Source organism: Emys orbicularis, chromosome 11 (genome assembly GCF_028017835.1).
Source record: "Emys orbicularis isolate rEmyOrb1 chromosome 11, rEmyOrb1.hap1, whole genome shotgun sequence".
NCBI classification, from domain to species: Eukaryota; Metazoa; Chordata; order Testudines; family Emydidae; genus Emys; species Emys orbicularis.
The window spans coordinates 80,326,647-80,350,327 of record NC_088693.1 but is presented as its reverse complement, the minus strand read 5'-3'; the positions used below and the strand labels follow the sequence as shown (position 1 = coordinate 80,350,327).

The 23,681-nt window shown below is 57.9% G+C and overlaps 3 non-coding genes and 1 pseudogene across 3 annotated transcripts; 2 read left to right on the top strand and 2 right to left on the bottom strand.

Moving 5' to 3' along the window:
* The first annotated feature begins 10,771 nt into the window (after positions 1-10,771).
* On the top strand, positions 10,772-10,943 carry LOC135885945 (U2 spliceosomal RNA; annotated as a pseudogene).
* Positions 10,944-17,984: 7,041 nt separating this feature from the next.
* Positions 17,985-18,174, top strand: LOC135885943 (U2 spliceosomal RNA). The gene has a single exon (XR_010561774.1). It is a non-coding gene; the product is annotated as a U2 spliceosomal RNA (small nuclear RNA).
* A 1,882-nt stretch (positions 18,175-20,056) lies between these two features.
* Positions 20,057-20,220, bottom strand: LOC135885938 (U1 spliceosomal RNA). The gene has a single exon (XR_010561769.1). It is a non-coding gene; the product is annotated as a U1 spliceosomal RNA (small nuclear RNA).
* A 2,779-nt stretch (positions 20,221-22,999) lies between these two features.
* On the bottom strand, positions 23,000-23,163 carry LOC135885937 (U1 spliceosomal RNA). Its single transcript, XR_010561768.1, has one exon. It is a non-coding gene; the product is annotated as a U1 spliceosomal RNA (small nuclear RNA).
* Between the last annotated feature and the right edge of the window lie 518 nt (positions 23,164-23,681).

The window sequence follows — 23,681 nt, the reverse complement described above, 5'->3', positions numbered from 1 at the left end:
ACCGTGGGAAAAGTTTCAGTCAGAGCTCGACTCTTCTATCATATCAGAGAATCCACATGGGAGAGAAACCCTATATCTGCCCCGAGTGTGGGAAAAGCTTCGGTCACAGTGCACACCTCACTAGTCACCAGAGAACTGAGTGTGGGAAAAGCTTTAGTCTGAGTTCAAACCTTTATGCGCATCAGGGAATTCACATGGGAGAGAGACTCTATAACTGCCCTGAGTGCGGGGACAGTTTCAGACTGAAGTCAACCCTTGTTACTCACAAGAGAATCCACATGGCTGGGAAACCGTTTAAATGCCCCGACTGTGGGAAAAGCTTCAATGTCCTCACGGCCCGTAAGACACATCCGAGGATGCACAGTGGAGAGAGACCTTAGAAGTGTCTTGACTAAGGGAAGTTTCTGTAGCAGTTCAGCCCTTTGCAATCACCAGAGAACCCACCTTTAGGAGAGACCCTACAGATGCAGTGAGTGCAGGAAAAGCTTCAGTCAAAGCCCAACCCTTATTCAGCATCAGAGAATCCACATGGGAGAGAGACCCTAGACCTGCCCCGACTGCGGGAACAGCTTCCGTGGGAAGTCAGCCCTTGTTCAGCATCAGCCACCTCACACCCAGAGACACTGTAAGTAGCTGGATGTGGGAGAGCTTTCAGTGCAAGCTCAATCCTCATTACCCATCGCGGACGCCACACAGGAACGGCCTGGCTAGGAATGGGCCAAGGGAATAACACCTTTGTTGAGTCCCACAAATCTCAGAGGGCCAGGCCAGGCCGGGCTGGAGTAGCCATGTAACAGGGACCTGCAAGTATTATTAAAGCAGAGCATGAAATCGTTCTCCTGGAGCAGAGCTGTGTAGATGAAGAGGCTGTGATAAGATTCCCACTTTGTGATGAGATTTGTGTGTTACATACCAACACCCCACACCCCTCAGCAGACACGCAGCCCTCCCCCACTTCCCCAGGCACCCTCTATGCTCACCCCCATGCACCACCCCCCACCTGACTCACACCCATCAGACTAATATTCCCAACGGGGTGCAGATGCTGTTTGCTTAGAGGAGCCACGTCATTGACAAGTGAAACTGCCTCTTCCATGCCATGGGACAAGATGCGCCCCCCCCCCATACTTTAGCGCCCCTCTCTCAGACCTCAGCTCACGGCTAGACAAGCAGCTCCAGGAAGAAAAACTAACCCCACCTGAAACCTAACCCATAGTGAAGTCCACTCCAAACCCTTATCGAACAGAGAAAACCTTTGTTCTTTAAATAGCTGCAACAAATCACTCAGTCAAATTCCTGATCTTTAATAACACTGCTCTACAGCGAAAATGCTTCTGAAATAAATGTAGTCAAACTTTACTAATTCTGGGTCACTGAGAATGAAAATGATGCTTAACATTGTTGATTGGCTCTAGTTTTCAAGATATGCTATTGGGTCAGTATATACGACCCTTGACTTGGGAATGGCGGAGGATAAGTGAGTTATAAAGGGAAGGGATCTCAATTTAAACCAGAAATGACTAAAATACATCTTTGACTGGATCTATGAATAAATCTATGACTGGGTTTGGACAGTACTTGCTTTTTAGGCAAAACAATGAATGATGCAATCTGAAGCTGGTATTGCGTCATACATGATATGAATTGCATCATGTTATTCCTAGAAGTCATGGATGATGCAATCGTAACGAAGCTTACATCACTCTGCTGAACAAATTGCCCTATATCAGCTCTAGAAATCATACAGTGTCGTGCTCTCTTATTTGTCAGTGTTTGATTTTGCAAAGGGACACATTTCTGTTTAGCCAAAGTGAGCAGAGATGCCTCGTACTTGTGTGAACAGTGCAGATAACTTCTGCTATGTTTGTGGTGAAGTGACTTTTGCATCACAAAAGCGCAGTATAACCACTATGGTTAAGAAAGTCTATCACCTTTATTTTGGCTGCAAAATTGGAGATCAGGACAAGAGGTGGGCCCCACACATATGCTGCAACACTTGTGCAACAAATCTTCGCCAGTGGTTGAACAGGAAAAGGAAATCTATGCCTTTTGCAGTGCCAATGATTTGGAGAGAGCCAACAGATCATACCAGCAATTGTTACTTCTGCATGGTGCCTCCAGTTGGGAAAGGTGTGTCAAAGAAGAAAAAGTGGACTGTGCATTATCCAAACATTCCATCAGCTATACGCCCAGTACCCCACGGAGAAGGACTGCCGGTTCCTGATGCACCAGAATCATTCTCACTTGAGTCAGACGAGGAAGAGGAAGAGGATGAAACTTCTGGTCCTGAACCATCAATGTCACAGGACCCACATTTTCTCCCCTCCTCCTCTGAACCACACCTCATAACACAAGGTGAACTGAATGACCTTGTCAGGGATTTGGAACTACCCAAGAGTAAGGCAGAGCTGTTGGGCTCCAGACTACAGCAGTGGAATCTCTTGGCAGGTGATGTTAGGGTTTCCATGTTCCGTGACCGTCAAAAGGATCTTGTCCCATTCTTCTTCATGGAAGGTGATCTTGTAGCCTGCAACAACATCGATGGTGTGATGGCAGCCCTCAACATCGCTCACGATCCAGATGAGTGGAGACTGTTCATTGATTCATCGAAGACGAGTCTTAAAGCTGTTTTACTGCATAATGGCAATGTTTTGCCATCAATTCCAGTTGGTCATGCAGTCCATATGAAGGAAACCTATGACAACATGAAACAACTTTTGAGGTGCATAAACTATGACCAACATCAGTGGCAGCTTTGTGGCGATTTGAAGGTTGTTGCTCTCTTGCTTGGTCTGCAGACTGGATACACAAAGTACTGCTGTTTTCTCTGCGAATGGGATAGTCGTGCAAGAGAAAGATTGGCCACTCTGACAGTCATTGGAGCCTGGGAGGAAAAGTATTCAGCATCCACCACTTGTTGAATCAAGGAAGATTTTGTTACCACCCTTACACATCAAGCTGAGTCTGATGAAGAACTTTGTCAAGGCCATTGACAAAACACAAGCAGCTTTCAACTACCTCCGTGGAAAATTTCCAAGGTTAAGTGAAGCTAAGATAAAGGAAGGTGTCTTTGTTGGTCCTCAGATTCGTGAACTTCTTCGAGATGATGCATTTGACCATGCACTGCATGGCAAGGAAAAGACGGCATGGAAAGCCTTCCAGTTAGTGACAATAAATTTTCTCGGAAACAACAAAGCAGACAACTACAGGTTGTTGGTGGAAAACCTCCTCAAGGCATACAAAAGCCTTGGTTGCAACATGTCACTAAAGATACATTTTTTGCACTCTCATCTAGATTTTTTCCCACCGAACTGCGGAGCAGTGAGCGACGAGCACGGCGAGCGATTTCACCAGGACATTGCAACAATGGAGAAACGCTATCAGGGCAAATGGAGCCCATCAATGCTTGCGGACTATTGCTGGACAGTGACAAGAGATGCTCCATTTAATGAATACAAGAGGCAAGCCAAGAAGCGCCGAGTAGACACTGAATAGGACTAAACTATGTACAGAATAGTTTTTTGCCTTTTGTTTCATAATAAATTTTATTTATATAAAACTGATTTTTAAAGTGTTCCATAAACAGGACAGGTGAAATATTATCATGTAAAGCAACCATAAACACATGAAAAGACCTAGGTTTACAATTTATGATTAAAACTCTACTATCTACACAATATACATAGACATAAAATGTAAAAACTTAAATATCTTAGAAACAGTAGCCAATCAGTTGTTTTAATTGTCATATTTGAATTCAGCACATCAAAATACATAATAAATAGCACATTTTATCTCTGAAGCAGACGACTTCTCAAAAATTGTAGACCAGTGTAATAATACAAAAAGGTTAGAAACCAGCTCCGTGGGTGCTGCGGGGCTCAAGCACCCCTGGGAAAAAACAGGGGCTGTTCAGCACCCCCAGCCACAGTGGTTCTAGCCCTGGGCTGGCCACCGATCAGCTGTTCGGCCGGCAAGAGACGCTTGGGGGAGAGGGGAAGTTGGGGGGAGGGACAGGTGGCCGGGGGCCTCAGGGGAGGGGGCAGTGTTGGGGTAGAAGAGGCAGGACAAGGGCGGGGTCTCAGGAGAAAGGTGGAGTGGGGCAAGGCCTCGGGGCGGAGCAGAATGGAGACTCACGGGGAAAAATCCACGTGAGTGCCTGGGGTTAGCAGGCTGGCCAGTCATGTCCCTAAGCTCATCACAGCCCTTTGGCTGCCAAGCAGAATCAAGGGAGGGGCTAGAGAAGAGTGGACGGTGGCGTTGGTCAGTCACTCTCAGCAGGAGGAGGGGCCTGGTCAAACGACAACCGAAAAATCCCGCCAACCAAAAAATCCCAGAGAAATAGACTCTGTTGAATTAAAGCAAAAAACTCTGCAGGCCACAACTCCTTAAAAAGCCACACCCTTGCAAATACATAAATCAGTACAACTTTGCTTGGTTAAAGCAACCTTGGATAGGTGGCTTAGGACGGGATTCAAAGCTCGCCAGGGAAAGATGCCGATGGATGAGGAATCTTCTCAGTTCCATTCCTCCCATGGACACGGGCGCCCACCTCGGCTTGTGATTCACGAACCAGAAAAGTTCCACGCTCCTCTGCTGTGGGCATGTTCAGAGGTTTCCTAACACCGCACAGAACAGCTGGTGGGGGAGGAAGGCAGGAGATGCCTCTTCACTTTAGCCCAGTTCCCCCTCCACCTAATGAGGATTTGAACAGGGCTCTTCCGCTTCTCAGGGAAGTGCCTGAGGCCACGTCTACGCTAGGAAGTTCAAAGCGCTGTCACGGGAGAGCTCCCATGGCAGCGCTTTGATGTGAGTGTGGTCGTGCCGTGAGCACTGGGAGAGCTCTGCCAGCACTCCTGGTATTCCACCTCCACGAGAGGAATAGCTCCGCACACCGGGAGCCTGTCCACACTAGCGCTTTAAAGCGCTCAGACTTGCTGCACTCAGGGGGGTGGGGTCTTTTCACACCCCTGTGCCAGCAAGTTAGAGGCCTTAATGTGCCAGTGTAGACATGGCCTCAGCTGTGGAACAATCTCAGTCTCTCCTAGCAAAGAAATTCTACTGTGTAGAAATACTAAGGCTTGGTCCACACTGGGGCGGGGGATCGATCTAGGAAACGCAACTTCAGCTACGAGAATAGCGTAGCTCAAGTCGACATTTCATCGATCGAACTAAGGGCTAGTCTACACTTACCGGGTATTTCGACGGCTGCGGATCGAAGTTCCGAGTTCGATTTATCGCGTCTGGTGTGGACGCGATAAATCGAACCAGGAAGTGATCCCCGTCGACTGCGGTACTCCAGCTAGACGAGAGGAGTACCGCGAAGTCGACGGGGGAGCCTGCCTGCCGACCGCGTCTGAACCGCGGTAAGTTCGAAGTAAGGTATGTCGAATTCAGCTACGTTATTCACGTAGCTGAAGTTGCGTACCTTACTTCGACTTGGGGGGTAAGTGTAGACCAGGCCTAAGTTTATTACTGCGGGTCCACGCGGCGCAGGCAAGCTCCCCCGTCAACAGCGCTTCCTCCTCTCGGCGAGCAGGAGTTCCGCAGTCGACGGGGGAGCGCTTCTGGGATCGATCTCTACCCGCCGAATCAGGCGGGTAGTGTGGACCTAGCCTTAGAGTCATTGGCTATGTCTACACTGGCGCTTTACAGCGCTGCAACTTTCTCGCTCAGGGGTGTGAAAAAACACCCCCCTGAGCGCAGCAAGTTACAGCGCTGTAACGCGCCAGTGTAAACAGTGCCCCAGCCCTGGGAGCTAATCCCCTCGGGGCGGTGGAGTACCTGCAGTGCCGGGAGAGCTCTCTCCCAGCGCTGGCACGACTACACTCGCCCTTCAAAGCGCTGTGAGACAAGCTATCTTCTCACTTCAAACTCACACTTCAGTCGTTATTGATGTGTGTTCTACACTTGCGAATACCTTTACGCTAACTTCAGTTGTGTTGTGTGTTCCCAACTGCGAGTTACCGACTATGTTCATCCTCTGCCCTCAACACAAGCCCCGTCCAAGTCCTGGTGTAGGAAATGAACTAGTTCCTATTTGACCTTTGTCAATGGAAATACCCAAGGCAGGTACTTGGGGATCCTTTGCTTTCTGTCTTTGAACTTGACAGTGTTTACACATCGTAGTGTGGAATTACAATGGGGTCTTCAGCTGGGATCTAGCGCTGGGGCTACCCCACCACAAGCCATCGGTCCAATCCAGCGCCCACTGGAGTCAAGAGAAACCTCCCCCATGATGACAATGGGCTTTGGATCAGCCCCATGGGCCTTTCTGCCTCCCTGATGAGGGGCAATCCTCCGATCCCCCACACCCGACCTCATGGGGTAGCAGCCCTCTCCCCTTCTGCCCCAGTCCCCGATGAGGGGCGACCCCATTCCCAGCCTCATGGGGTAGCAGCCCTCTCCCCTTCTGCCCCTGTCCCCGATGAGGGGCGACCCCATTCCCAGCCCCATGGGGTAGCAGCCCTCTCCCCTTCTGCCCCCGTCCCCGATGAGGGACGACCCCATTCCCAGCCCCATGGGGTAGCAGCCCTCTCCCTGGACAGGTGCTCCCCTTCCAAGCCCAGCGGGGGGGGGGGGGGAGGGGGAGGCAGCCCGAGGGGACAGATCCGTGCTGAGTCTCTCGCAGCTTGAGACATCATGGTTATGGGGCCAGGGGGCTCCTGACCGGGTACAGCGGCTGGCATCGATTGGAGCAGAGCAGGGATGGTGGGGGCTGGTGGGGGGGTTAGTGTGAGTGGCTCTCACAAAGGCACCTGGGAAGGATTCAAGGCTCTTGCCTGTGTCTGTCTGAACGGCAAAGAGGGTCAGTTACCAGGAGCCACTCGGGGACTGATCTGCTGCCCCTCCGTGGGAGGGACCCTCTGCCCCCCATGGCATGGGGTCTCTCAGCACTTCCCCCAACAGTGCAGCCCCCAGCGGTGACAATCGCACTAGGACGTCACGGTGTCAGAGGAAGGAAGCTACATGGGGCACGGTGCCCCTAGCATTGTGGTGGCGCACGGGGGCCAGCAGTGCAAGGGGAGAGCGCCCCACCCTACTCCCTGCCGCACAGGCCCCCTAGGGCTGCGCTGGTGCAAGGACTATAATAAGGGTAGGTCTACACTTACCCGGTAGTTCGGCGGCAAGCAAATCCAGACAAGACACGATAAGTCGAACCCGGAAGTGCTCGCCGTCGACTGCGGTACTCCAGTTCGGCGAGAGGAGTACGCAAAGTCGACGGGGGAGCCTGCCTGCCGCGTCTGGACGGAGGTAAGTTCGAACTAAGGTACTTCGAACTTCAGCTACGTTACTCACGTAGCTGAAGTTGCGTATCTTAGTTCGAATTGGGGGGTTAGTGTAGACCTGCCCTGAGAGAGGAGGGCAGGGACAAGGGGGAAGAGGCGGCACCGGGGTGGGTGCTCGGGGAAAGGGTGGCTCCGGGGTGGGTACTCGCGGGAAGAGGCGGCCCCAGGGTGGGTGCTCGGGGGAAGAGGTAGCCCCGGGGTGGGTGCTCGGGGGAAGGGCAGCATTGGGGTTGGTGCTCGGGGGAAGGGTGGCCCCAAGGTCAGTGCTCGGGGCAAGGGCGGCATCGGGGTGAGTGCTCGGGGGAAGGGCAGCCCCAGGGTGGGTGCTCGGGGGAAGAGACGGCCCCAGGATGGGTGCTCAGGGAAAGAGGCGGCCCTGGGGTGGGTGCTCGGGGGAAGGGCGGCCCCGGGGCGGGTGCTCTGGGGAAGAGGCGGCCCCAGGGTGGGTGCTCGGGGGAAGAGGCGGCACCGGGGTGGGTGCTCGGGGGAAGGGCAGCACTAGGGTGGGTGCTCGGGGAAAGGGTGGCCCCGGAGTGAGTGCTCGGGGGAAGGGCGGCACCGGGGTGGGTGCTCGGGGGAAGAGGCGGCACCGGGGTGAGAGCTCGGGGGAAGAGGCGGCCTCGGGGTGAGTGCTCGGGGGAAGGGCGGCACCGGGGTGGGTGCTTGGGGGAAGAGGCGGCACCGGGGTGGGTGCTCAGGGTAAGTGGTGGTTCTAGGGTTGAGCTTTGGGGAGAAGGGGTGGGGCGAGGGCAGGGGCTTCGGGAGAAGGGGTGGGGCGAGGGTGTGGATTTGGGGAAAGGGTCAGTGAGGGGATGATGTCTCGGGGGAAGGGGCGGTGTGGGGGCAGAGCCTGGGGAGGCCAAGCAGCGCGGGGGTGGGGACTTGGAACAGGCGTGTGAGGGTAGGGTACAGCAGGGGCAGGGGCCCGGGGAAGGGCCGGCACAGGAGGGGCAGGGCCCGGGGAGGGGCCGGCACAGGAGGGGCGGGGGCCCGGAAAAGGGCCGGCACAGGAGGGGCGGGGGCCCGGGGAAGGGCCGGCACAGCAGGGGTGGAGGCCCGGGGAAGGGCCGGCACAGGAGGGGCGGGGGCCCAGAGAAGGGCCGGCACAGGAGGGGCGGGGGCCCGGGGAAGGGCCGGCACAGGAGGGGCGGGGGCCCAGGGAAGGGCCGGCACAGGAGGGGTGGAGGCCGGGGAAGGGCCGGCACAGGAGGGGCGGGGGCCCGGGGAAGGGCCGGCACAGGAGGGGCGGGGGCCTGGGGAAGGGCCAGTACAGGAGGGGCGGGGGCCCGGGGAAGGGCCAGTACAGGAGGGGCGGGGGCCCAGGGAAGGGCCGGCACAGGAGGGGCAGGGCCCGGGGAAGGGCCGGCACAGGAGCGGGGGCCCGGGGAAGGGCCGGCACAGGAGGGGCAGGGCCCGGGGAAGGGCCGGCACAGGAGGGGCGGGGGCCTGGGGAAGGGCCAGTACAGGAGGGGCGGGGGCCCGGGGAAGGGCCAGTACAGGAGGGGCGGGGGCCCGGGGAAGGGCCGGCACAGGAGGGGCAGGGCCCGGGGAAGGGCCGGCACAGGAGGGGCGGGGGCCCGGGGAAGGGCTGGCACAGGAGGGGCGGGGGCCTGGGGAAGGGCCAGTACAGGAGGGGCGGGGGCCCGGGGAAGGGCCGGCACAGGAGGGGCAGGGCCCGGGGAAGGGCCGGCACAGGAGGGGCGGGGGCCCGGGGAAGGGCTGGCACAGGAGGGGCGGGGGCCTGGGGAAGGGCCAGTACAGGAGGGGCGGGGGCCCGGGGAAGGGCCGGCACAGCAGGGGTGGAGGCCCGGGGAAGGGCCGGCACAGGAGGGGCGGGGGCCCAGAGAAGGGCCGGCACAGGAGGGGCGGGGGCCCGGGGAAGGGCCGGCACAGGAGGGGCGGGGGCCCGGGGAAGGGCCGGCACAGGAGGGGCGGGGGCCTGGGGAAGGGCCGGCACAGCAGGGGCGGGGGCCCGGGGAAGGGCCGGCACAGGAGGGGTGGAGGCCCGGGGAAGGGCCGGCACAGCAGGGGCGGGGGCCCGGGGAAGGGCCGGCACAGGAGGGGCGGGGGCCCGGGGAAGGGCCGGCACAGGAGGGGCGGGGGCCCGGGGAAGGGCCGGCACAGGAGGGGCGGGGGCCCGGGGAAGGGCCGGCACAGGAGGGGCGGGGGCCTGGGGAAGGGCCGGCACAGCAGGGGCGGGGGCCCGGGGAAGGGCCGGCACAGGAGGGGTGGAGGCCCGGGGAAGGGCCGGCACAGCAGGGGCGGGGGCCCGGGGAAGGGCCGGCACAGGAGGGGCGGGGGCTCGGGGAAGGGCCGGCACAGGAGGGGCGGGGGCCCGGGGAAGGGCCGGCACAGGAGGGGCGGGGGCCCGGGGAAGGTCGCTGGGGAATTGCTCAGCCTGGCCTGGGGACTCAGCAACGCCCCCAGACATGCCTGGTCTTGTGTTCCCCAAGCACATGGACTAAGGGTATAAAAGAGACACAGTGACCCCACGAGGGGCCTTTTCTCCTCCCTCTTCCCCCCCACCTACACATGTCCCTGCTCGCTCCTCTCTGCCCCCCGCCACTGGCCCTTATGGTGGGTACAAGTGATGGGCCCCCTAACTCCACCTACCCTGGCGCCCCTGCCACTCGCACCATGGCACCAGCCAGAACGGCAGCTGCCCCACACTGCCTGGCTCCGGCCCCCAACCTGCTCATGGTGCAGGGTCTGGGGGGGAAGGAGGAGATGGCAGGCACACTGCGAGGGGCAGGGAGGGGTGGCGTGGGGCGGAAGGGCCACGGTTTGGGCACTGAGGGCCCCCGTCACCCTGCACCCACCCTACTACCAGAAAACTCCCTGCCCAGCACAGCTCTGCAGTCCTGTTTTCCTGAGCTGAGTGCAAAAGCTGGGGGTCAGCGCAGGGCAGGCCCTGGGCAGGTGTGTTGAGCGAAGCTGTAAGCGTCTGCCGCACGCCTGCTGCACTGGTTCAGTAGCTGTGCCAGGGCACCACGGCGCATCGGGGCTCCGGCCCAGTGCGCGCACAGTCTCTCTGACCCGTTGCTGTAAGCGTTGACGCTGGCGGATGGCGTTACATGTCAGTGGGCAGGTTTAGGCCCATTAACAGTGTCTGCCAGGAGCCAGGGAAGCCGCCCACATGAATTGAACGAAGCAGGCGGGAGGAAGTCTGTCTGTGCAGAATCCGGTGTGGAGAGTTCTTGCTTTGAAGGATTGAATGGGAGTGATTTCAGGGCAGTGAAGTCTTGTTAATGCTGCCTGGTGTCCGTCTGCGAGCTACTCCTGGGGCTGTAGAAAGCGGCGGGAGCGGGAGGGCTGCGTAGTGTTGCAGTAAAGAAGCATCACTTCTCTGCTCCTTAGAGATAAGACCAAGTGCAGTAGCTTCTTGGTCCATTAACAGCTTTGGTCAGGCGTCTTGACGTGTTTGGTCTTTGACCCCGAAGTGAAATCCTTGTCTTTGATTCTTGGACCCTGAAGTGCAAATATTATCTCCTCAGCTAATATCTGTTCTACTCAGTGTGATCTCTGATCTGTTCTCCATTGCAGAGCTGTGTGGTCAATAGGGGTTTGGAGAAAGGGAGTTGGAGTAGGGGCTTGTTCTGCCCATTCCACGCGTCAGCCTGGCATTGCAGCGCTTCCAGGAGCCGTGCCTCTCCCAGCTGGGACAATCTTCTGGTTCAAAGGAAGTGAAAACAATGGTGGGGTCAGTGTCTGGATTGTGATGTTCCCATGTCTTGTCTTTGTTTCAGGTTGATTTGTGAGCTTTGAGTGGGGGGCTGCTGTTGTATTAAATTTTGCATTACTGTTGTTTGTAGATCACTTAAATGACTCTACTTATTTGCTGGACTGTTGGTGTTCACACTGCTCTTCTTCGTGCACTTTCCGAAAGTGTGTGGTTTGGATCAGCCGTTCATCTGTGTGCCCCTGAAAGAATGTTTCTGACCCTTTCCCCTTGAGAAAATATCGTTGTTTTAGCGTAGGGAACAGTCTCTGACAGTGGTTTCCCCAGACTAGGAGCAGAAGAGGAGGAAGGTTTGAGTCAGATGGGTAGAGTTTTATCCACAAGAAACCTCCTGATCATCTGATCTGACCCCCTGCACGTCCCAGGCCACTGCCCCCCACCCAGTGACCCCTGCAAAGAGTCCAGTCATCTGGATGAGACCATCTGTAGAGTATCCTCTTGTCGGCCACAGGCAGAGAGTAGGAGGGACTGAGCTGCACCGGATCCTGAGGCCCCTCCAATGGAGGGAATTGATTTGGGAGATACACCCAGAGGATTCGAGCAAGCGGCCCAAAGTCCCTACAGTAAAATCCCTTCCCGAGCCCCCAAAAATGGTGACCCTGAGCACGTGAGCAAGACACAGTCTGAGGAAGATCATACATTGGGCCAGTGGGTCCCTGGCCCATCTCTGACGCTTCCGGGTCCTACGCGGTGCTGGGTTCTCACTGGCTCACATTAACTCTGGAGAGAGAGAGAAGAAGACAGAGGGGCCCCCAGAGCTGAGCGCTGCAGAGCAGAGACTCCCACGCTGGGCAGCCCCTTCCAAGGACGGCTGTTACTTTGGAGCTGGAACCTGTTCTCCGAATCCCACTCATCTCTCCCCCTCCCTCTCAGTTCAGCCCAAGGTGAAAGTTTCCCCCCTGAAATCGGGATCCCAGCCCCACCCCAAGATGCTGGTTTGCTCCATAACGGGGTTTCACTCCTCGGGGACTGAAATCAAGCAGTCTAAGACTGGGAAGGCGCAGATGGAGACCGGCCCTTCCAGATCCTGGTGATGCTGGAGATGAACTCCCGGCACGGAGATGTCTACACCTGCCAGTGGAGCACATCAGCCTGAAGCGCCCCCTCTTACTAGGGTAAGAGACTCCGAACCTGGCACATTCCCTGAGCCCTCAGGGGCACCCCTAGCTCCGTGGATCCCGAGGGAGACACGGGCATGTCTCCGAGAGCCGTCCCCATCCCTGGGGGCAGACAGCAGAGACGTGACAAAGGGAAGGAGAGGCTGGGCCTAGCCCAAACCACCCGTGCTCTTGTTTTCACAGAGGCACAGGCTGACCCTGTCGTCGCTGGGGTCGGGGGCTCTGTGCTGGGGTTGGTCTTCATGGTCCTGGGATCGCTCGTCTCCCTGAGGAATAAGAAAGGTGAATGGCTCCGGGACAGCACTGCGCCACCAGGAAATGACTCCCAGTGGGGCCGTGATGAAGTCACACTGGAGGATTTCACTGGAATTTTGATTCACCACAATTTACTTTAGCTTCCCCTTCCAGCATGAATCAAGTTCTCCAGTGACCAAGGAGCTTCCTCTGCCTTTCTCTGCCCACGGCCAGGAAGCGTGGGGCTAATTCCAGCTCCTGGCTTCCTATAAATCTGAGTCAGACCATTGAGATTCGGAGCTACAGTTGTGGCACTCCTGGCCTCCCCTCCAGGTCTCCTCTCTAGTCCCACACACTCCTGGAACGTCAGGGAGTTGCGGGCACAGTTGGTGGTGTCTGTAAATCAGCCACTTTCCTCTCTAGTTGTGAAACAAATACACTTCCCCTATTACAAATATGGAGACCGAAGTCACGTGAGAAACGCAACAGCAATCCCACCCCTGAACTCGGAGACTAATTTATTGTACCCTCTACATTGCTTCCCTTTTTGCCTCAATGCATAAAAAGCATGTAATAACTTCCTGAGTTCCTCTTACGTACACGGGTCTCTGTCACACACACACACACACACACACACACACACACACTCTCTCTCTCTCTCTCTCTCTCTCTCTCTCTCTCTCTCTCTCTCTCTCTCTCTCTCTTCCGAAAAGCACCAGACCAGCCTGCCCGGGGCTGACAGCGGGAGCCTCTCCTCAGCCCCCCCAGCAATGGCCTGGGCAGAGAACTCAGCTGAAACAATAAATCGGTGACATTTGAGAGTTCTAGCCCCAGACCACGAGTCAGGCTGAATTTTACTTAGAAATCGCATCTCTGGCGATGAAGTGGCGAGTGTTGGCACGTCTGTCCCTGGCACAGCACTTGCTCGGCAGGCGGCAGGGGTGCCAGATCCCAGGGGAGGGGGAAAGGGCGGGAGAGGGGTCTCTCCCTGGGGCGGGGGTTTCCGTGTAAGAGTTCCACACACCATTTGACCCTTCTGCTCTCTAGCGCTGATGAGACGTGTTAGCTGATCGCTGGAGCTCCAATCGCTGATCCCCAGGCCTCCGTGCTAAGCCCGAGACCTGCTGTGAGACAGTTGACAGGAACTGCTCGGCCTGCCCTAGCGGTGAGGCCCAGCCGCTAACTGCGGAAGTGACCGAGAGCTGGGCTGAGCGGGGGGCTCAGCAGGCGGCAATAGGAACAGGTGGCAGCAGAGGCGGCGAAGGCCCCGTGGCCAACGGGGGCACAGTGGTGCGCAGAGTGAACGGTGGCACCTGGGGGCCACTTGCTGTAGTGGCAGCAATAGCAGCCGAGGCGTCACTCATTGTAACCAGGGTGGGAAGTGAACTCCCGCCCCGAGAATGCACCTCTGAACTCTGGGACTTTGCTGGCCAAGGACAGCAACTGTGAGGGGGCAGCGTGGGTGGGGGTGGGGGGTGTTAAAGGAGCATTTGTTTGTTGGACTTTCCCAACGCAAGGTGAGGAGCTGGGGCAAAGGACACTGCCCAACGTACTCGGGGGTGGGCGTTTTGCTCATGACTAGTGGTGATGGTGTTTCACCACAATAATGCCAGACTCCTTTCCCCTTTTCTTTGCTATACACGACTCAGTGGGGGCGGGGGGGAAGCGCTGGCTCTGAGAGGCGCCGGGGTGGTGGTTAATTTTCCCAATTGTGGCCGGGCACTGAAGCGGCTTCTGGGCTGGATTGTTCTGAGGAACCCCTGGATGCTGAACCCGGCCCTGGTCGCTGCCGACTCCCCCGGCGGAAGGTTGCATTGTACAGCAGGGGCATGCGACGAAAGGGCGTCAGAGTCTCCAGGGCAGGGCGAGGCCAGGCCAGTCTGGCAGCTACAACGCCACACAGGAGTCAGGACACCTGGGTTCTGTCCAGCTCCGCTGCACTCTCACTGTGTGACCTCGGGCAGGTCACGTCACCTCCCCATGTGCTTCTCTCTGGAACAGGGTTAATGGTATTTCCTTGCCTGGCTGGCGGTTAACTGTCAGTGCAAACCTGACACCACGTAAGGAAATGAGAGACACTGCAATCTGCACAGCCCTGGTGCTAACAAGTGACCTTGCGGCAATAACCCAGCGGGTGTCGTCGTGCTGTCACTGGTAGTAGCCCAGGGACGGAGCACGCTGCTGTGCACAGGATGGTCATTCGTGTGCTGCCGCAGGGCTCAAATGTCCATCCCAAAAGGCACAAAACAGCAAAGCTCCCGCTGCAAACGCAGACAAGCCCCAGCCTCAGCATTGCAGAGCACCCACGGCACAACCACCACCGGCAAACCGGTGTGAAACCCACCGCAGTCACCTCTCTGCGCTCTCGGGGGGCTGGGCGGCTGCTCCCCAGGGTCTCCTGCTGTCTCGCAGTGCAGGGACCCGCTGCCCCTGCTCCATGGCGGGTACAGTGATGGCGCGTGGCTTCCTTCGGCAGGACATGTGGGGTCTGTCTGTGGCTGCACCTGCCCTGGCCTCCTTCCCTCTGTCACACAGTTCTGGGGGGGGGTGTTATGATGGCTGGGGGGGGGAGGTCACCCTGTGGGACTGCGCCCCCTGCTGTGGGGCAGCAATTGTGTGCTCACTCTGCGCTGGAGGAAATAGGGGACTCTGTGGGTGACAAGGCTCAACCCCCAGACCTGCCCTGACCCCAGCAAATGGCTTTAGAGACGAGCCCGACTGCTGAGGATGAATATGGGGAGCTTCTCTGTGGAAAAGCAGCGTCTGCTCCAGGGCTAAGTGGGGGAAACCCCTGCACAGTGGGATCCCCCTGTGACGGTGCCCCCATAATGATTTATGGAATATGCTTATGAATGTATCTATGACATAACTAGAATGTGTTTTATGCTACATATGCCATGTTAAATATCTATGTAAAGGTCATGATCTACTGAATCTATTGATCCTATTTGTATGCATGTATCGTTTTTGTACTTGAAGTTAGGAATATTGGCTGTGTACTTGTTTGATAGCCTTAGTAAAGCATTTGGTCAGCGTCTTGAGAAAGGGGTGTGCAAATTAAGTGCTCAGTCAAGAACCACTTAAGCCAGCAATGAACTCAAAGATGCCAATCCACATCGGAGCTTTCCCAGGAATGTGGCTAGGCTGGTAAGAAACTTAGTCATGCATGGACATGTGACTTGCCCACGTGACTCCAAAACTCCATCTTGGAGCTGGACTTTGCGTAGGAGAAAGGAGGGGGTCTCCACCCACAAGAGAAAGTCTGTTTAAACCCCTGGGAGACCCCTCTATTTTGTCTTCAGCTGGCTCAAGAGATAGCCTCTCCACCCCCAAAGATACCTGAAAGAAACTGGAACAAAGGACAATAACTACAGGGGGTGTGATTGATTGCTGGACCCAGACTAGAAGGAGACTAGTCTGTAAAAGGAAGCTTACTGGAATTACTCTAAGGGTGAGGTTTGATCTGTATTCAGTTTCTTTTAGACATAGACTTGCGTGTTCTATTTTATTGTACTTGGTAATTCACTTTGTTCTGTCTGTTACTACTTGAAACCACTTAAATCCTACTTTCTGTATTTAATAAATTCGCTTTTTACTTATTAATTAACCCAGGGTATGTATTAATACCTGCGGGGGGGGCGGGGGAAACAGCTGCGCATCTCTCTCTATCAGTGATATAGAGGGCAAACAATTTATGAGTTTACCCTGTAAAACGGATTTATTTGGGTTTAGGCCCCGTTGGGTGTTGGGCATCTGAGTGTTAAAGACAGGAACACTTCTGTTAGCTGCTTTCAGTTAAGTCTGCAGTTTTGGGGCACGTGGTTCAGACCCTGGGTCTGTGTTGGAGCAGATGGGTGAGTCTGGCTCAGTAAGACAGGGTGCTGGGGCCCTGAGCTGCCAGGGAAAGCAGGAGCAGAAGTAGTCTTCGCACATCAGTTGGCAGCTCCCAAGGGGGTTTCTGTGATCCAACCTGTCACACCCCCCGCCCCCAGAACCACCCTGCCACACATGGGGTCCCTCCCAGCATACGCCAATTTGCACCTGGAACCAACCGGGGATTGTCATTGCATGTCACTATTGTCATGAGATGAGCCTGAGCCACCACAGCACTGAGGAGCCACCCTACAATAACAAACCAGCCAGTCCACACCCCACTGATCCCCAGCAACCCTACAATAACAAACCAGCCAGTCCACACCCCAGTGATCCCCAGCAACCCTACAATAACAAACCAGCCAGTCCACACCCCAGTGACCCCCAGCAACCCTACAATAACAAACCAGCCAGTCCACACCCCAGTGCTCCCCAGCAACCCTACAATAACAAACCAGCCTGTCCACACCCCAGTGACCCCCAGCAACCCTACAATAACAAACCAGCCAGTCCACACCCCAGTGACCCCCAGCAACCCTACAATAACAAACCAGCCAGTCCACACCTGTGCTCCCCAGCAACCCTACAATAACAAACCAGCCAGTCCACACCCCAGTGACCCCCAGCAACCCTACAATAACAAACCAGCCTGTCTACAACCCAGTGCTCCCCAGCAACCCTACAATAACAAACCAGCCAGTCCACACCCCAGTGACCCCCAGCAACCCTACAATAACAAACCAGCCAGTCCACAGCCCCTGCACTCAGGGTGTCAGCTGGGCCCTCTCACAACCTCAGCTTACAATTGGCCCCTCCCTCCTTGTGCTCTCCGAGGCTGTTGGGGCCTCATGCTGCCTCCCCACCCATTTCCCACCCTTTTCCCTCACTCCCTCCTGCTGCCTCGGTTGGCACCACCCAGCGACGAATGGCACTAACACAGCGACACAGTACGAGGGGGCGGGGTCACAGAGTGGGAGGGGCTAATGAGCGGGAGGGTGGGGCAGAGAGGGGAGAGGGCTAATAGGAAAGAGGGCAGGGAGGGAGGGGCTAATGAGTGATGGGAGGGGTAGGGGCTATTGGGAGAGGGAGCGGCAGGTGGGGACATTGGAATGGAGGAGCAGTGAGGGGAGGGGCTATTGCAGGGGTCGGCAACGTTCGGCACACGGCTCGCCAGGGTAAGCACCCTCGCTGGCCGGGCCAGTTTATTTACCTGCTAACGCGCCAGGTTCGGCCGATCCCGGCCACCACTGGCCGCGGTTCGCCATCCCAGGCCAATGGGGGCGGCGGGAAGCCGCGGCCAGCACATCCCTCGGCCCGCATGCCATAGGTTGCCTACCCCTGGCTTATGCCCAAATAAATTTGTTAATCTCTAAGGTGCCACAAGTACTCCTTGTTCTTTTCACAGTAAGGAAAGTAACTAAAATACTTCCCTGATAAACTGTATTTTCTAAACGGACAACCCTACCCTAATTCCCAATTACTGAGGGACACTCTCCACTCATTGATCTATTTTGCTTTCCCCAACCAACTCTCTGTAGAACTCTTCATGAGCAATGTACCGGAGTATTCGGATTCCAAACTGTATTGTTAAATGTATTCACCTACATTTGGGTTATTGCTGATTATGTATGCTATGTATCATCTGAGTTTTAAAAGCAAACTTTGTATTTGTGGATAATCTAAGCATGATACCCAGACGTACAGATACGCTGTTCTCAGCCTATGTATTACATATTTTTTTTAACATTAGCTTTAATAACATTTTAAAATCTGTTCTTATCAGTTTAATATCTGACAGGTTCTCTATCTGAGAGCTTTATAGTAAATGGATTTTTTAAACAGGGAGAAGGAATAGGAGCTTGCTCCATCCACTCCGCGCAGCAATCTGTTATTTCATATTTCTGGGAATGGTGCACCTCCTCTCGGGGAGAGCATTCTGGTCTAAAAAAAGAGAAAAAAGTGTTGTTACTGTCTTGTTTTTAACATGACTCTGCATTGTTCTCGTACTATGTGTTTTTCAATTTAGGGGTCTGCTTTTTTCCCTTTCTACTTTATGACTGTTTGTAGGTCACTTAAATGGCTGGTTATTCTTTTCCAAGCAGGTGCCCACACTGCTCTCATTAGTGTAATTCCAGACAGCGGCGGCTCCAGGCACCAGCGCTCCAAGCACGTGCCTGGGGCGGCAAGCCATGGGGGGCGCCCTGCCGGTCCCTGCGAGGGCTGCAGTCAGGCTGCCTTCGGTGGCTTGCCTGCAGGAGGTCCGCCAGTCCCGCGGATTCGGCGGCAATTCGGCGGTGGGGACGCTGGAGCCGTGGGACCGGCGGACCTCCCGCAGGCGCGCCGCCGAATCCGCGGGACTGGGGACCTCCCGCAGGCGTGCCACCGAATCCGCGGGACTGGGGACTTCCCGCAGGCGTGCCACCGAATCCGTGGGACCGGGGACCTCCCGCAGGCGCGCCGCCGAATCCGTGGGACCGGGGACCTCCCGCAGGCGTGCCACCGAATCCGCGGGACTGGGGACTTCCCGCAGGCGTGCCACCGAATCCGTGGGACCGGGGACCTCCCGCAGGCGTGCCGCCGAATCCGCGGGACTGGGGACTTCCCGCAGGCGTGCCGCCGAAGGCAGCCTGTCTGCCGTGCTTGGGGCGGCAAAAAAGCTAGAGCCGCCCCTGCTTCCAGAAGCGTGTGGTTTGGGGTCAGTCGCTCTCTCATCAGTGTCCCCATCAGGAAAAAAAATGTCCATTCCTCCCCCCTTGAGAAAATGATCACTGTTTTAGCTTAGGGAGCAGGCTCTGTAACTGTTTGCCCCAGAGACTAGGGATTGTTTCTAGGATCAGGCGGAAGGTTTGAGTCAGATGCCTCAGCCTGCGCGCGCCCCGCCCCTGTTGGGCCAGAGGCTGATGGGGGGCGGGGGGACTTCAGGCCACATGGGGACAGGGGAGGACCCCCACCTCCCTAACAATCCCCCCCCCAAAGAAACTGTCCCATACTCCCCCCACCCACACCCAGCAACCCGCCAGGTTCACTCCCAGGCTCCTTCCCTCTCCCGCACCGCCTGCCTTCTGCCCCCGACTGGGGCGCCCCGCAGCGCAGCGCAGTGTCCGTGAGGCCCTCGGGCTTTCTCCCGGCCTGGCGCTGGCCCCCAAATCGCCACCAGGTGGCGCCGCGGCAGCCCAGAAAGCCTCTGGCCAAAGGCACAGGAGCCCGAGAGCTGACGGGGGGGGGGGGGGGGGGCGCTGGTGGCCCCACCTCTGTTAAGGACCTTCCGTCACCCCAGCCCCCGCTCGGCACCAGAGAACGGCCCCTGCACGGCCCAGCTCTCACTTCATGAGCTTCCCCTGAGGCCCCGTCCCTGGGCCGCCCGCCCTCCTGCTGCTTCTTCCCCCCAAGAGCCTGCCCGCCCCCCGGCGCTCACCCTTAGGCCAGAGAATGGGGGGCGCTCCCCCCCCCCCCCGCCAAAAGGCCGCCCTCCGCTGTGGCCCTGCGCTCTCCTCCGCGGCTGGAAAGTGCCCTCCCCGCCGCTACCTCCCGGCCCACCCCCCAGGCCCCGCACCGCAGTTGAAGGCCAGAAGCCAGCGCCAAGCAGTGTAGGGGCAGCCGCTGCTCTGGCGGGAGCGGGCCCCTCGCTTTAAAAAGCAGCACCCCCCGCCCCTGGCCACCCGCCCCAACGGCGATCCGTAGGAGAGAGAAAAGTGCGCAGGGAGGCTGCAGGAAAAAGCGGTGACGTACAGCCGCTCGAAAAGACAACACCCGCAACAAGAAACTCCCCGGAGCCCGTTGTTCTGTCTTTGCACCCGCGAGATCAGGGGAGAGCGCGAACGCAGTCCCCCACTACCACAAATTATGCAGTCGAGTTTCCCGCATTTGGGGAAATCGCAGGGGTCAGCACACCCGCAGTGCAATGGATGAGCCTCACCCTGGGAAAACCACCTTCGTGATCATGGTATCTCCCCTGCCAGGTAAGTATGAGTTGTTCTGCCCCGGCCGCCGCCCGCCCTCGCTCGCCCCATACTCTCAACACACGGTGGGGCCCGACTCGGACCGACCGCCGGCCCCGCCCACACCGGCCCCGACCGCCGCCAGCTGCTCCGACAGGCCCCGGGCTCGGACCCTTCTCGCCACCGAGCCCCGCACGGTCAATTGGGGCCCTGCTCGTCAGCCTGCTCCCGTTCCCACAATGCTCCGCTCGCACGGAGATCTGCATACGTGCTCACGCGGCCCCGCCCCTCCCGCAGCCTGCCCGCGCCCCGCCCCTGCCCTGGCCAGCCCCAGCTGTTCCGCGCTGCGAGCTCAGCGGCAGCCTCGCGAGCTCCAGGCCTTGGACCTGCTCTCCCCGGGCGGGCGGGCGGCTGCGGGCCTCAGCACAGAGCACAAGGGCCTCTCCAAGCTGCCCGGAGCTCAAGCAGCTGCTGGGGCTGCCTGTGCCGGGGCCAGAACTCGGGGGGCACCAACGTGGCTTCCAGCCTCCATCGCCCCGCAGCCTGGCCCAGCCCTGCGGCGGTTCTGATCCGGGCTCAGCGGCTGGAGCAGAGCAGGGGCGATCCAGGAGCAGCCCAGACGGGTGGGACCCTCCTTAAGAAAAAGCATCCGGCCCCTGCCCCTGCTCTGCCACAGACTTCCTGGGTGCCCTCGGGCACATCACTCGGTCTCTCTAGGCCTCAGTTTCCCCGTCTTGGAAATGGGGCTGGTGGCGCTTCCCAACCTCGCACGAGTGTCGGAGGAGAACTCCCCTGCAGATTAGGAAGATGCTCGGATACTGGGGTAATGGGAGAGGGGCGCCGGGGGAGTATATTTGCACCATCGTTTGGGATGGAATCTGTTTGGAAAGAAAATATTTCCCTAGAGTAATTTTAAAAATCTGTGTTCAGCGATAACGTTGTGAAATATGTAACGGAGCAGAGCGGTATTTCCCCGTGTGGCCAGCCCCCGACCCGGCCCTAGCTCCCGCTCTGCCCTCGATCCGGCCCTTTTTCCTCCCCCAAAATTAGCCCGTCGCCCTCTCCCTCCAGTTCCTTCCGTACATTTTCGAAGGCAGCTGGGGGGGCCCCAGGCCGGCGCTCTTCAACGGAAGCAGCCCCTGCGGAGGGCAGATGGGGCGGAAACCCGGCACCAACTGGCACCACAGGATGGGCGCCCGCCCCGCCTCTCCGGTTCAGCTCTCTGGCTCCTCTGCCTTTGCCTGTAACAGCGCCAGCTTGTGGGGACGTGGGAGCCAGCACGAGGACGAGACAGCCCCAGGCCTCCCTGAGGGAAGAACTATTTGCCAGGATGGGCAGGGATGGTGTCCCTGGCCTGTTTGCCAGCAGCTGGGAATGGGCGACAGGGGATGGATCACTTGGTGATTCCCTGCTCTGGTCATTCCCTTTGGGGCACCTGGCACTGGCCGCTGTCGGCAGACAGGACACGGGGCTAGATGGACCTTTGCTCTGACCCAGTACGGCCGTTCTTATGGCTCTGCTTAAGCCACTACGGCTGTGCCACCGCGGTGCTCCAGTCTAGACGCTAGCCGGGCTTGTCCCGTCGGCGTGGGACATCTACCTCCCCGAAAGGCGGGAGCTAGGTCGATGGAAGAATTCTTCCCTCCGCACCCCTGACAGATGGAGCTGTGCTGATGTAAGTTCCCCAGGAGACAAGTCCAGAGGCTTGGTGCGTGCTGAACCGTCACGTCTACATCGCTCTGTCCGGCCAGGGTGTGAGAAGTCATACCCGCTCCTGGGGGACACGGCTACCCGGCCTAACCCCCAGTGTAGCTGACGGCGTTCAGGGAGGCGGTGGGGTAAAGCGACAGACAGACAGACCTCCTCCGCCACAGGGTTCTGCCGGCCCAGTCTCGGTAGTGCCGCCGTGCCCCGAGAGAGAGAACGGACAGCAAAAGCCAAAGGCGCCCTGGGGCAGGCCAGGAACCTGCCTCCTGGACAAGTGCTGCCAGGTGCCAGGTGAGACAGGTTTTGGAGGGGCTGTTTTTCTGCCAGAGGGGTGAGAGCCCAAGAGGGATGGATGGGCAAAGGGCTGTGGGCAGGGAAGGGGGCAGAGGAGCCGCTGGGGCTCCTTGGGGCGAGTGAGGCCATGGGTCAAGTCCCCATAGTGCAGACTGGTGAGCAAGGCAGGGGACACAGAGCCACTTGCAAAGGAACAGATCAGCTGCAGCCCCCCACCAGGCACCAGAGCAGAGGAGAGAGCAGCACACACCCCACCTCCCGCCTTCCCAGCTTTGTCTGTGCTTCACTGCGTGCCAAGGGAATCGCAAACGCAGTCCCCCATTACAGCCGAGGGGCATGGAGCGGTAAAAGCAGGGGTTCTGAAACGTTTGTACTGGTGACCCCTTTCAAATAGCAAACCTCTGCATGCGCCCCCCCCCCCCTTATACATTAAAAACAGTCCTTTATATATTTAACACCATGATAAATGCTGGATGCAAAGCAGAGCTTGGGGTGGAGACTGACAGCTTGCAACCCCTCACGTGATAACCTCACAACACCCTTGAGAGGTCCCAAGCCCCCGGTGTGAGAACCCCGGAGTAAAGAGCTGCAGAGAAAAAAGAAAACAGCAGGATGCTTTTAGTTTTAGGAGATCTCAGACGGGCCTGACTGTAACAGAACTGAGAGCAGAAATGTGAACTTCCACACAGCATGAAATAACCAGGAACACAGTAAACAAATAAACACAACCCCCAGCTAACAAATTAAAAAGCGCTACAACAGCACTTCACAGCATCCAGAATCAGTCTGTCTTTGCACCCGCGAGATCAGGGGAGAGCGCGAACGCAGTCCCCCACTACCACAAATTATGCAGTCGAGTTTCCCGCATTTGGGGAAATCGCAGGGGTCAGCACACCCGCAGTGCAATGGATGAGCCTCACCCTGGGAAAACCACCTTCGTGATCATGGTATCTCCCCTGCCAGGTAAGTATGAGTGGTTCCGCCCCGGCCGCCGCCCGCCCTCGCTCGCCCCATACTCTCAACACACGGTGGGGCCCGACTCGGACCGACCGCCGGCCCCGCCCACACCGGCCCCGACCGCCGCCAGCTGCTCCGACAGGCCCCGGGCTCGGACCCTTCTCGCCACCGAGCCCCGCACGGTCAATTGGGGCCCTGCTCGTCAGCCTGCTCCCGTTCCCACAATGCTCCGCTCGCACGGAGATCTGCATACGTGCTCACGCGGCCCCGCCCCTCCCGCAGCCTGCCCGCGCCCCGCCCCTGCCCTGGCCAGCCCCAGCTGTTCCGCGCCGCGAGCCCGCGCCAGGTCCCGGGGCTGGGCCCGGCCTCTCCGGCCTGCGGGCGGCTGCAGCTGGCGGGGGCGGGGCGCGGGAGCCTTTGTAGACCCGCCTGCGGATGGGGGGGGCAATTTAAAGCCCCCCCCACGCCCGTGTGCGGCTGCCCCGGGGTCCAACGCTGCTGAGCCCTGCGCCCAGCGCGGGGCCCAGTCCCT